This window comes from Sebastes fasciatus, chromosome 21 (assembly GCF_043250625.1).
Source record: "Sebastes fasciatus isolate fSebFas1 chromosome 21, fSebFas1.pri, whole genome shotgun sequence".
In the NCBI taxonomy this organism is placed as follows: domain Eukaryota; kingdom Metazoa; phylum Chordata; class Actinopteri; order Perciformes; family Sebastidae; genus Sebastes; species Sebastes fasciatus.
In genome coordinates, this window is record NC_133815.1 from 20,400,609 (window position 1) to 20,413,377 (window position 12,769).

The 12,769-nt window shown below is 39.5% G+C and overlaps 1 long non-coding RNA gene across 1 annotated transcript in view; it reads left to right on the plus strand.

Moving 5' to 3' along the window:
* The window catches only part of LOC141759916 (uncharacterized), an 80,482-nt gene extending 68,846 nt beyond the window's left edge, over positions 1-11,636 (plus strand). Inside the window, exons 3-4 of the long non-coding RNA XR_012592229.1 lie at positions 8,443-8,528; positions 10,786-11,636. This is a non-coding gene — a long non-coding RNA (uncharacterized LOC141759916). The remainder of the gene's footprint in view (positions 1-8,442; positions 8,529-10,785) is intronic.
* Positions 11,637-12,769: the final 1,133 nt, after the last annotated feature.

Below are 12,769 nucleotides of genomic sequence, written 5' to 3' on the forward strand. Positions count from 1 at the left end.
GAAGGGAAAGAGAAACAGGGTTTTGGAGCCCAGCTGTCAGCCAGACGAAGCCTCCTGCTCTCTGTGTGTTCTGTGAGCAGTGAGAATTCTGGGTCTGTCGACAGAGTAAATAACATGTTGTCTTTTTTTTTTTGTCAAAGTTTCGCCTCCCTGGCACTGTGCACTCTGTACACAAGCGCGGTGCACTGCCAAACTAAGCTTGGCTAATTGGTGATTCTAGAACTGGGATTATTGAGGAAGCAGAATTCATCACAGTAAACACATGGTAAACAGGGAATGTTTTCCAAGGCTTGGAGATGAAGCAAATATTGCCGTGTTTCTCAATCACCGTGGGCATTATCAAGCAATGTTGCTATTGTGAGAGTTTTGGGAATGGTTTTGCAAGTGCAGGAATGACAATTATTTTTTCTCGTTTGGCTTTGTAGTTTATCCGTTAGGAGTCTTTCTGTTGTCCCTGGAGATACAGCTCCAGCTCCAGCCTCTCTCTTACTCAGCTCAATTCTAAATGAGCTGGCCTAAGAGCTGACAATGATGTCTCTGCTTCCCTGGCCGTCTCAGGGCAGCGCTAACAACACAACTTCTGACTGGAGCAAGTTCGGCCAAACTCTGCTTGCTCTCTCCCTCTAGTCAACTTCATTTCAACTAAAGAAGTTTGTTTTTCAGCAGGCACCATGCAGAACAAAGCCCAACTTCAATTAGCTAAGCTCACTGGTTCCCAGTTGGTGTGCCTATAAGGCAAAAAAGCTCAACATTGCTTTTGAGTCCTTCTTCCTTTCCCGAATTCATTACAAGCCCCTGTGATTACAGAAACGTTACACAACCTAATGATTTGTGCTTTTATCTGATGATAAAGGGCACAATGCACAGAAGAGATGAGCATTTCACATTAGAGGAAAAGCAATATGCTTTTGCCTGCAGTAACGCGGGCGATCATTAAAAATATAGAGGCCAAAATTGCTCAGATGTTTGCAAGTATAAACTTCTCGAGATAATATACTTCCTCAACCTAGAGAGATGTCATTTGCAATTGCTTGACAAAACACCTCAGGTGTGTTTATCATACTGTCTTTGTCATATACTAGTCACATAGTGTATTGGCTAATAGTGAGGAAAAGGCAATACGGGGAAAGACTCATTAGATTGCCTGTTTTTTTCCCAGCATACAGATCTGCTTTGTAAATTACATGTTCTGAGAAAAAAATCAGTTCCCAAAAGGGAGAAATTTATACTTAATATTTTTATGGTTTCATGATGGCGTCCCCTATATGAGCACACACCAGTCAAACAGATGTTTATCTGTCTGCATAGACAAAGAAATTCTATGCAAATAATTTCATTTTAAATGTATTTGCATAAAGCAGTAGCTGTTAATCTGCTAAGTGCTAGTGTCGATGTTCTGATTCTCACTGAACATCGTCCTCTGACTGTCCAGCCACCAGATTTCAGATCAGAGAAAAGAGGAGGTGATAAAAATGAATAGACTAATTTGGGTCACCTTCAGTTAAAACAGCAGTGGGTAGAAATATGATTAAAACAAAGTTATTTTTATAAAACGGTCACTATATCCTGACAGTAATGCATGAGACAGATAATCTGAAAAAAAAAATCATGTGCCTCTGTGTCCCCCGGTGTCCTCTGGTGCTTCTAATGGCATCTGCAAGATTTCACAGACCAGAGCAAAACAACCAACCAGAGCCGAGCTGGAGCCTTGCCGTTTCTGAGCAGCTGTCAATCACTCGCGAACTCCGACCAAATGATCAAACTAGGCAGCGCTGATCAAATATGAATCAATATTCTGTTACTGTAATGCCTATTTCTCACATGTAATGTTTTCAGAAATAGCTTGTAGTTTACTGTTTAGCTGTAAAATGAGAAAGTTTGTGACCATGTTGGGATCAGTTGAGGAAATACCAAGCACCGCCCAACAGCCAGAGCAAACTTTTTAATTTTACAGCTAAACAGTACACTACAATATGTTTCTGACAACATTTTATGCAAGAAATAGGCATTTCAGTAACAAATGTTGATTCATATTTGATCAGCGCTGCCTAGTTTGACCGCTTGATCGGAGTCCGCGAGTGACTGATAGCTGCCTCCGTTGAATGAACAGCCAATAGGAACACTCTCTCTCTGAAATGACCTATGATTGGCCAAAGTCTCCCATCATGGGCTAGATTTTTTAAAGCCTGAAAACAGAGCCATGAAGAGGTGCAGAAGTCTAGTTATCTCTCAGGACACATGAATTACAATATACTGAAAGGTTATTATGGAATTTTTGCCCAATGATGCCAAACAAAATTCTGCCAACTGCAGGTTTAAGTGCACTCAGAGCAATAAGCTGGCTTTTGCCTCACATGCTACGTACAGACTGCCCTACGTTACTGCTGGAGGTTGTTGGGGCCTTATGGAGACTCAAGGGAAGACCTGAACACACTACTCAGGCCTGATAAAAGTACCAACTCTGCATGTTTTTCAAATGAAAAAAAAAAAGATTTGATGTTTTTTATTGGGTTTTTTTCTGAAACCAAATCTATCCCATAGCAACTATGCAGCACAACTCAAAAAGAGCCTCAAACCACATTTCTCCTTCTTATCTACAAACAAACACACTTACTAGCTAGTCAGTTGTAGCACTTTTTAAAGCTTAAAAACTTAGCTTCAAATGTCAATGTTGGGTCACTAGCCACAGCAATTCTACTCTTAAGGCCTTTACACACCAGGGCTGTTTTTTTGTGTGATCAATTTAGTTTTTTTCATGAATACTTAGTTTTTCACAGAACGTGAATACTACACAGGGTAACTGTTTTTCCAACCCGTTCTCACTCAAAACACGCTATTTGGTAAGCGCCCCCTCGGCATCGTGAACCGACGCACGGATGCACAATTCAGCGACAGTATGTGACGAACCGGGCTTTCAACTAACTCCAGTATAAACCCACTTGCGGCATTATTCGACGGTCGGAGCAAGTGACGTAGGGCAGGAGGGAGGGGTGGTGGATGGGTCAAACAAACACAAAACTTTCAACCAGGAGACAGCTGTCCGTGTCCCGTGTGAAACTAAAAGTAACGTTGACTTATTTTTTCCCCTCAATCGTCAATCACATGACTCGTTGGTATTGTCAACCCCGTGAATCACTAGTCACGTGAGTTGCTAGTCAATTAAGTTAACGTCAACCACAACTGTTTCTTGACCCTAACAAACTAACTAACTCAATGGTTATGCTGCCTAAACCTAACTTCCAGTGAAAACAAATGTTTATTTTGAAAAGACACTATGTATGTACCGAGCGTATATTGACACGCCGTCCCTTGTCCGTCCAACAGTAATGCCAGAGGGGATCCCCGTGCATCGGCCTGCGATGCCGAGGAGTACAGACCAAGCGGCAATATTTGACAAGTTGGGAGTGAGAATTTGTTGATTTTTCTGAGTTTTCGCATTGTGAATAAAGGCATCGACCAATCACGTTGTGTGGAATGGACACATTCAAAATGTACACTATAGTGTAGCGGAGGGTTGTGAGTCGAAGAACAACAGAGTCTCCATAGTCTGAACCAAGATGGCAAACTTTATTACTCCTTCCAACCGTGCCAAAGGCAGCGCCTCCCAGATCCATTCCTTCCGTTCTTACCTTTCACAATAAAAGCCCTTTAGACATAAACACTGCGTAACTAAAAGGAAACTCAATAAAATAGCTTACAGCAGTTTTTAAAGGCTATACAACAGTTAACCTCAGACAGACTGCCAGATGCTGCTCCGGGTCAATAGGATCCTGGTAGTTGCTCCTCTGCCTGCACAAGTAGAGGAAAAGTGTTGCAACTGTCACAAATTTTCATCGCTGCCGGTATGAATAGTTTTGATGCGAAATATTTGCCGGCGTATTTTAATATTTTTGTGTTGTTTATTCATCAAGTATTTCCTGAGCAACTTCATGCTCCCAGGAAGAAGGACCCTTTTGAATTGGAGGATATTATGTCTCTTTTTACAGGGAAATTCTTAGATCAAACTTAATGTTTTTAGCCCCACTACTGGTGAATAAGAATTGCAATATTTAAATTTTTTTTCTAAATGTTCTGCTAAAGAAGCTACCCACTTGTTTATATAAAATACGTTTGCCGGGCATATTTTTTTTTTCTAGTTGATTGAAATACAGTTTTTACCTAATCAATTTGTCAACCCAGCTTACATTTCTAAGTGTTTTTTTGCTAAAGACTCATACATGCATCCACATTGGCTCCTTTAAAGCTCTTTTTCCTGCTGGGGACAGTCACCTTGACTTGTGTGTAATTGTGGTCAGATCTTTTATGCAGGATGTCACAACAATATTACTGCTCAGCTGCTACTCAAGCCAAGCGTGATAATCTTGTTAACCACACTGACCTCACGGCTAAGGTCCCTCTCAGGACTTTAAAACATGTTAATTCTCTGGCCATTTCCATCTTAGCCAGGCAGAAAAAAATGCCCTTCTCTTTGGAATATATGCTCTATCGATTAAACACACTCAGAGACGCAAGGAAACCCTTCTGTTCTTTTAAACGTGTTAGCGTTTTTCTCAGAGTGCTGCTTCTGTGACCAACCACTATATACACTTTCATGCTTACATATTATTGTGAGTGTGTGTGTGGACTGGCTTGTCCAATTTGGGACAAAAGCCGTGGCTTGTTTGGGGAAAAGCAGATTTTTGGGTCATTGGTTGAGGTTACGGTAACGTCAAGGTTAGAGTTAGGGTTAGGCAAGTCGTGGTTAAGGGTAATAGCCCGAAAAAAAGGGGATGATCCACTTATAACTCCCAAACGGTAAGTGGTGGAGCCATGAAATGTGTTGTCTTTGATCGACTCTTCTCATTCCCTATATGTGCTGAGTTTGGCACTTTTAACACCTTCCTTTTGATATAGCTGTCATTGACTCCTATTGTCAAAAAAAGGGATGATCCTCTTATAACTCCCGAAAGGTAAGTAATAGAGCCACCAAATTTGGTGTGTGTGATTGTCTTTTCCCACTTTCCATGTATACCAAGTTTCTAGCTCTTTCCTTTCATATAGTCATTGACTCCCATTCAAAAATTGCCCGGAAATATATTTAAGTGCCACAAGTTAACCGAGTTAACCCTAAAATGCCCGTCCCTTTTTGAAATGTTCGAAAGGAACATGGATGAAAACCAGGCTGAGGAAGATAGGTTAGGGTTAGGGGGTTAGGTTTATTGTAGGGATTCACTGATCCGACTTTTTCAGTCCCACTACAGATACCGATATCTTGCATTTGGGTATCCGCCAATTCTGAGTACCGATCCGATACCAGTGATTCATTAATAAGCTGTATGCCTCACTGTGTGGAGGTGACTGCATCATTCTTTGATGTGTAAGGAAACATCAGACTTGACTTTGTAAAATAAAATGTGATGAATAAATACATAGATATAAATGTACTGAATTGATATTTATTATTAAAATAATTAATTGTAAACCAACAACTAGGAAAAAATCTTCAAAATAAAGAGGAATTATAATTCATTAATTTATTTAATTTTTTTTTTTAATGCAGCAACAATTTGGTAAAAACTTGAACAGGAATTAAAATCTCAGTATATAATGTAAATAATCATAGAACTTAGTTGAATAGATTGGCTCCATTGTCACCGATACCTAATCCAGTTATTTAAACTAGTATCAGCCCGATATCCGATCATGTATCGGTATCAATGCATCCCTAGTTTATTGTTTGGGTAAGTCTCCAGGAAATTAATGTAATGTCCCCAAATGCGACCCAAGTAGCGTAAATTACACCTGCGTGTTTGTGTGTAAAACCAAGGCATGGAGGGATGGTGCACGTGAATGAAAGTGCATGGTAACGGTTTTAAATTGTATAAATTATAAGCAATGAACAAACTGTACAGGGAGGTGCATCTGTGTTTGTTATTTGTAACATTTGTAACATACACTATCAGGGAGTATAAATGGAAAAAAGTGTTCCATTTCGAGCAGCAGGGAACTTGTAACAAGTGTTTTTTTAATTGGCTGCAAAGCAGATTCAAAGGTTTCATATAAATTATGATATGATATAAAAGCCAGATAGAAATATAATTACACTTTAATGATGCTGCCACAGCATAATTGTAGTCCATTCATCCATACACCTGTGAATGATCAGGCAATTTACCTGAACAGGGAGCACTTGATCAGTGTACCACAGCAGGCAGTTTTAAAAGCACGGCATCAAATCACATTTAACCTCCGGAGATATACTTTGTGATTCATTGAAAAGCCATTAATATGTGGTTGTATTCTGTTATATTTTTTATTTCAGTATATTGTCAGTTCAGAACTTAAAATATTTTTTTTCTTAATCAAATGTGATTTATTCATATCCATGGTATTTATGTATATTGGGGTTATTTCCCAGATAACATTTTGGGGATGAATATTTGAAGTACATAATGGTTTCCTAAGCTGAAATATGAAATCTTTCATGCTCAGTATCTCAGAACTGCACTTGACTGAGATAAACTCGTCTAATTTCAAGCTGACAGACCGTCAGTGTTTAGTGTTTGTATGCCTCGCAGTCTGTCTTGGTATCATGACATGTTAGCCAACACACTCCTGGAGTCGATGCAAATGAGGCACTTTGTGTTACGGCCACTTTAACCGAACATTACTGGACTGTGTGGGATTTTGTTTCCAAACGTTGCTTTACGAAGTTAACTTGTTGCAAGTTCACTGTGGGTCCCCTGTTTTCCATTAATTATAATCCTGTCAACGCCGTTCCATATGTGAGGAGCGAGGGTTGCTGCTGTCTCTGTGCACCTCGACAGTATATAGAGCCGCGGCTGGCACGGTACGACTGAGGGAAGTGTGGGCCGGATACGCTCCCCTTCACTGGCAGGCAAAGGCTGCATTATGCTAATGTAACAACCAGAGGAAAAGACAGAGCTGGGAGAGAGAGAGAGAGACAGAGACTGAGAGACTGAGAGGGAAGAAAAGTGAACAAAAAAGAGAGTGTGAAGAAGAGACGAGCGCGAGTAGGAAGAGAGGGAGGGAGCCGTGGTGTGAGCGAGAGCAGCCACATAGTCTATACGTGCGGGGGCGAACATGTTGTCATCTCTTGCATTTAAATGCCCCCCCGCTCGCTCTTCTCCACATGTCATTTAAATTGGGTCAGACAACTGTTGGAGAACCAGTTCAAATGCATTTGCAAAAAAACACCGAAACCCTCTGAGAGATGCGGAACAGCACGAGGAAGAGACATTTTGTAGCTAATATCTCAGGTTGCCAGGCTTACGCCTCGTTTCCACAGGGTTTTGTTAAGTGTCCGTAAATCTGTATGGTTTACGGATTACGACCCCTGGTGTCCAACGCAAGGAAATTTATCTTTTTACGGTTAGAAATACCATCGCATGTATGGGAGAGAAGTTACTGCATAGATATAAAACCGTTTTTATATCTATGAGTCTGTTTTTCGCCGTCCAGACTAATGTTTGACGAGTCACATTTATTCATTTTTCTACGTGAAAAGCTCAACGGCATATTTAGCGAACATTGGTAGCATGCCAGCTGTGTAACAGAGTGCATATAGTGGTTCATACGTCTTTTAACAAAATGGTTCACAAAACTGCTAAATATGCCGTCGAACTTTTCACTTAGAAAAACTGTATAAATAGAGCTGTATTACATTCACAAATCAAATAATTCTCGAATTCCACAGGAAGTTAGCATGTACGCTAGCATGTAGCATGTATGTTAGCATGTATGCTAACTTCCTGTGGAGTTAGCATACAGGAATAGCATACAGTGCATACTGTCTGTAATCTGCCGCAAAAGTAAATTTTTTCATCGTAGTCGAGGCAAATTACAGACCGATAAAAAAAAAAAAACAGAAGGAGGAGTTTCGCAAACACATAAGAGATCGTGGAGGTTCTCATAGGAATGAATGAACTTCCGGTTGAATGGCATACGAACGAAGCGTCAGTGTTGCATGGTTTTATAAAGGGATGCACCGATCCGATTTTTTCAGTCCCGATACCGATAACTTTGTTACCGGCCTTGTGTAATATAAATAATTACATAGATATACATTTACTGAATTGTTATTTATTATTAAAATAATAAATCGTACTCTAACAACTTGGTAAAAAAAATCATCAAAATTAACAGGAATTACAATTCAAGTGTAAACCTTTACAATGCAGCAACAAATTGGCCAAAACTTAAAGAGGAATTCAAATTTCAGTATATAATGTAGACAGTATATAAACTCAGAATTAAACTGAATAGATCGGCCTGATTGTCACCGATATCCAATCCAGTTATATGAGTCGGTATCGGCCCCGATAGCCGACCCGGTATCAGTATCGGTGCATCCCTAGTTTTATATCTAAACACTGGTCACTTTTCAGAATACACATAACATATACATTTTCCTTTTTTACATTCATGTTAACCTCTGCCCAGACATCCCACATGTTCTGATGAAGCCAGGAAGTGAATAGAATTCAATAATGGCCCCATCAGGCAACAGTGAGTCACAGATTGCTACAGTAAGTACCTTCATGAAAATACCTTTTATATTCCAGCCCCTTTTTTTCTGCGGGATTAAAGCATGGGAGCATTTTACGGCACTATCTAACGCTGGTTTAATGGCATAGAGAATGCAAAGTGAGCACAGTGTGAGAAATATGTCAATGCAGATTGTAAAGGCAAATGAGAACGCTGGTATGGTAAGCACATTCTCAGCAGAAAAGAAAAAAAAATGTGTTTCAAGCTGCAAACACAGAAAGACAGAACAGTGATTTCAAAGCTGCAGTGTTTTTCTGCTGCCTAAGGAAATGCCCACTTCGTACAAACTGCAGTTTGACTGCTTTCAAAACTTATTCCATCTCAAAGAGTCATTCGCAAAATTCAATTTTGTGATAGAGATCTGACCATTCAGTGTTTTAAATACGTTGGTGAAAATATTAGAGAATATTTTTGAAGGCAGCCTGAGGCATGGGAAGAGTAAGCTGCTTAGGACCCCATAGTGAGTAAATTACAGATGAGAAGTCCTTTGTTCATTGTCACAGTTTAATTGTTTAGTAAGTTATATGAAAGTTTGTGTACTGTTTTTTTTTTTTGTACTGCCTTCAACGGATACAAAGCAACTCATATTCTTTGTGTTATCTTAATTGAAGTTGTGCACATTTGCAAATCGCAAAAATTACTATCAGTCAAATTACTTTTTGTGTTCAAGAAAAAACTAACTTAAGTGTGAGCATGTTCATACATCATTCTTGCTTTCAACTATATCTTGTAGTCTTAATCGGTGGATGGAGTTTGCTAATTGACAACTGAGCAGAACAGAGAACTGAACTGAGCTTTTTCAACAAAATCTAATGTCTTCCCCACAGATTTCCTCAGTGGAGTTTTCTCTGTTGTTGATGAACTCACTATCAGCTGAAGAAGGCCGTGAGCAGGGAGTCCTAACGCCTCATCCACACTTGGAATGTCAGGAGCGCGTGGCGATTGCGTGGCGTGGCGGCTGCGTGGCGTGGCAGCTGCGTGATTCACTTTTCGGGTGTTCACACCAGCTGCGTTTCAGCTGCATTTCTGCTGCTGCTCATTATAAATGTAATTTATATTTATTTTAGACAGAGAAAGGTTAAGAGACATGTGGTAATTTGTAAATAATAGTAATAATCCACAATTAAAACCCGGAACCCGAAACTATATTCATTCATGGAGCTCTCCAAGTCACTGCATGTTCTACAACACTGTCAGGCAAATATTTCAGAATAAAAGCCTTGTGTTAACAAATGAAGGAATTATGTCCATAGAAAAAAATGCTTAAGGGCTTTTATTTTTAAATGAAAGCAGGAAGTGTTGATTTAAGAATAAGTCTTTACTTTTTTTCATCTCCGTAACATTTTCTACAGATAGGCATCGAAACTGTAGTAATGTGGCTGATATGATGTCAGTATACAGTCAATAGATCACTTTCACTCTTTGCTGCTGCTGTGAACCGCGCGCGTCAAATATAGGCAAGACCTCGAATCTCTAGAAGAGAGATGCAGTGGCTGCGCAAACCTGTTAACACGGACGCCAAAATAAAAAACAACAGGTAATGCAGCCGCCACGCTTCTGACGTTCCCAGTGTGGATGAGACTTTAATCTGACTTGAGGCCCCGGGGCAACGGACGTTTTGGAGGCCTTTCCATCCCTTCACAATATGCCACGGCAACATTAATTCAGAACCCCCTCCCCCGTCAATGGACAGCAACAAATATCGCCCTCCTGATCAGTAGACATAATATGAAAGTAATCATTATAAGACAATACGTCAACAATAAGTCAAGACAAAGCTAGCTTATTGAGCCAAGTAATCCTGTGTGCACAGCGGCAACATGAGAAGATCAGTCTTTTCAATTAAAAACCCACAAACATCAGAGGCGAAGAACTGGTATAAATTTGGGAAGGGGGGTTGGTGGTCCTATCTTGCTAACTCAAGTGTCTTCGTTCTGGCCGTAGGAAGCCAGGTACCTGCTCTTTGTTTGTCCAAATTGCTCATTCTTTCAACACGTGTGAGTGGGTGTGTTTTTTTTCCTTCTAGTGCACTTAAAATTCAAAATTAGCCTCAGAATTCAATTTGGACAGGAACAGTGGATCTGCAGTGTCACAGTCAGTGGGAACGAGGCACTCTGCCGTAGCTCCATTTAAACACATTAGTCAACTGCTGTTTTACATAAAACTTTTGCCGAACGTGTAGCTTTTTCCCTCGGATGTTTGCTTCTCATGTCTTATGAGTTTGTATTTGTCTTTCAGTACACCTGACACACTGCACTGTGCTGTTACTCGGCTTTGTTTACCATCATCGCAGGTTCGGTGCTGTCTGAGCTGATGGATGTGTCCTGCAGGAGGCCCGCTCTCCCTAACAGCCGACACATCGACAAACGCCACTGCATCTTAAAATGAGGACAGCTTGATTGATTCATTTCCGTGCTGTTGCCTCCATTTGTAATTACTGTTATATTTTTATGTCGTTACCACAACCGGCTCCCCCACAGGCTGATGGATAATACATCTCTATCCACTCTTGCACTGGGCTTAATTGTGTCTCTGTAATGCAAATTCACTGAGTTTATTAAAGGCTGAGTTTCCAGAGAGCGATAAAAGACTGCCTCCACTCTGTCTGTCAGTTTTATGAGTGTTAGGAATATGGGTTAGAGTACATCATCCCCATGTGGAGCTATTGTTCTTCTTTACTTTCACCGACGTTGTACTCAATGCTCTATCACAATTGGACATCTATAAACCAATTTAGTCACTGGATGACTGAGAAGCAACGTTTTTAAAGGTCTTACATACGGATGAAAAGGCAGTGTTGGCCGAGCTGTTTTAGGGACTCCTGGGAATTGACACAATAGTTGTAGTGAAAGTAATCATGAGTTTAATTTGACATGATTTCTAAACTAGTTTGGAGGCATAGTATGCATTGGTCATCATTCTTATGATAACATGTAAAACACTGCACAGATTAAGGAAAAGGGGGAAAACAAAGCTTTACAATACTTTTACAATATGTTTACTTATTTTACTGTTCACAAACAACTAAATGAAAATTAATAATGTTTACTAATTATTAGTAATGCTATAATTTATAATATAATTTATATATATATATATATATACATATATATATATATATATATATTTGTTAATGATTAAGATATTATTTGTAGACCTTGAATAAATTGTTTGTAAAACATCTATAAACATTACATAGATATATATTTGTAACACATTGTTAATGATTAATAACTGGTTTTTAAACCATCTATAAACATTATTTGGATGGCTCTTATAAAGTTGCAACTGATGATTATAATATCTTGTTAAATGGTTAATAAACCCTTTGTAAAGCATCCAGAAACATTGTTTAGATAGATAGTTAATACATTATCAATGGTTAATAATTGGTTTGTGATCCATCTATCTATGTAATGTTTGTAGATGTTTTACAAATGTTTTCTTAAATGCAAATGGAGTTGGCAAATTTACCACAAAGATGTGGTAATTTTTTTTCTTTTTGTCAACAAATCCAATAAAGAATGTATCTACTTATTGTGTGTATCAACGTCTGATATATCTTATTCTTCCGTGCCATAGAAGTCCATTTTTTTATTAAAAACACATCAATGAGTCATACTGTTGCACTAGGTGACATGTTCCTTCATTACCATGAACACACACACACACACACACACACACACACACACACACAGACACACAGACACACAGTAGTTTATTTGGACTCAATCCCATATTACACCGTCCTACTGTGACATAGTGGTTCATGGGAGATTTAAAATGGCTAGATTAAAACAGCATTAGCTTATCCTCCACCATACGCCAGCTAACTAACACTAATTAGCTGTCAACGCTTACCGAGAAGATTCCTGTAAGTGTCTGTTTGTACATCATCCCGCAGCACAATCCACCCCTTAAAAACTGCTGTCAGTCAATCACAAAATGAAACTAAAAGTACAGGAAATAGTTGTGTCCAACCAGCTGGCTCACCCACAGGAAACTGTTTCCGTCATGGTAGCCATCAGCTCATGTCAAGTTGTGATTGGACAGTTGTTTTTTTTTGTCATGTTGGCATTGACAACGCTTTTCCATTTAAAAAAGAAAAATGCTCCCTCCTCATGAAAACTAATGACAGTGCTTTGCATTTGGTATTGGCAGGTCTCTATGCTGCTCTCAACGCTGACAACCCGTCCTCACTCCCAACTCGTCAATTACCGCA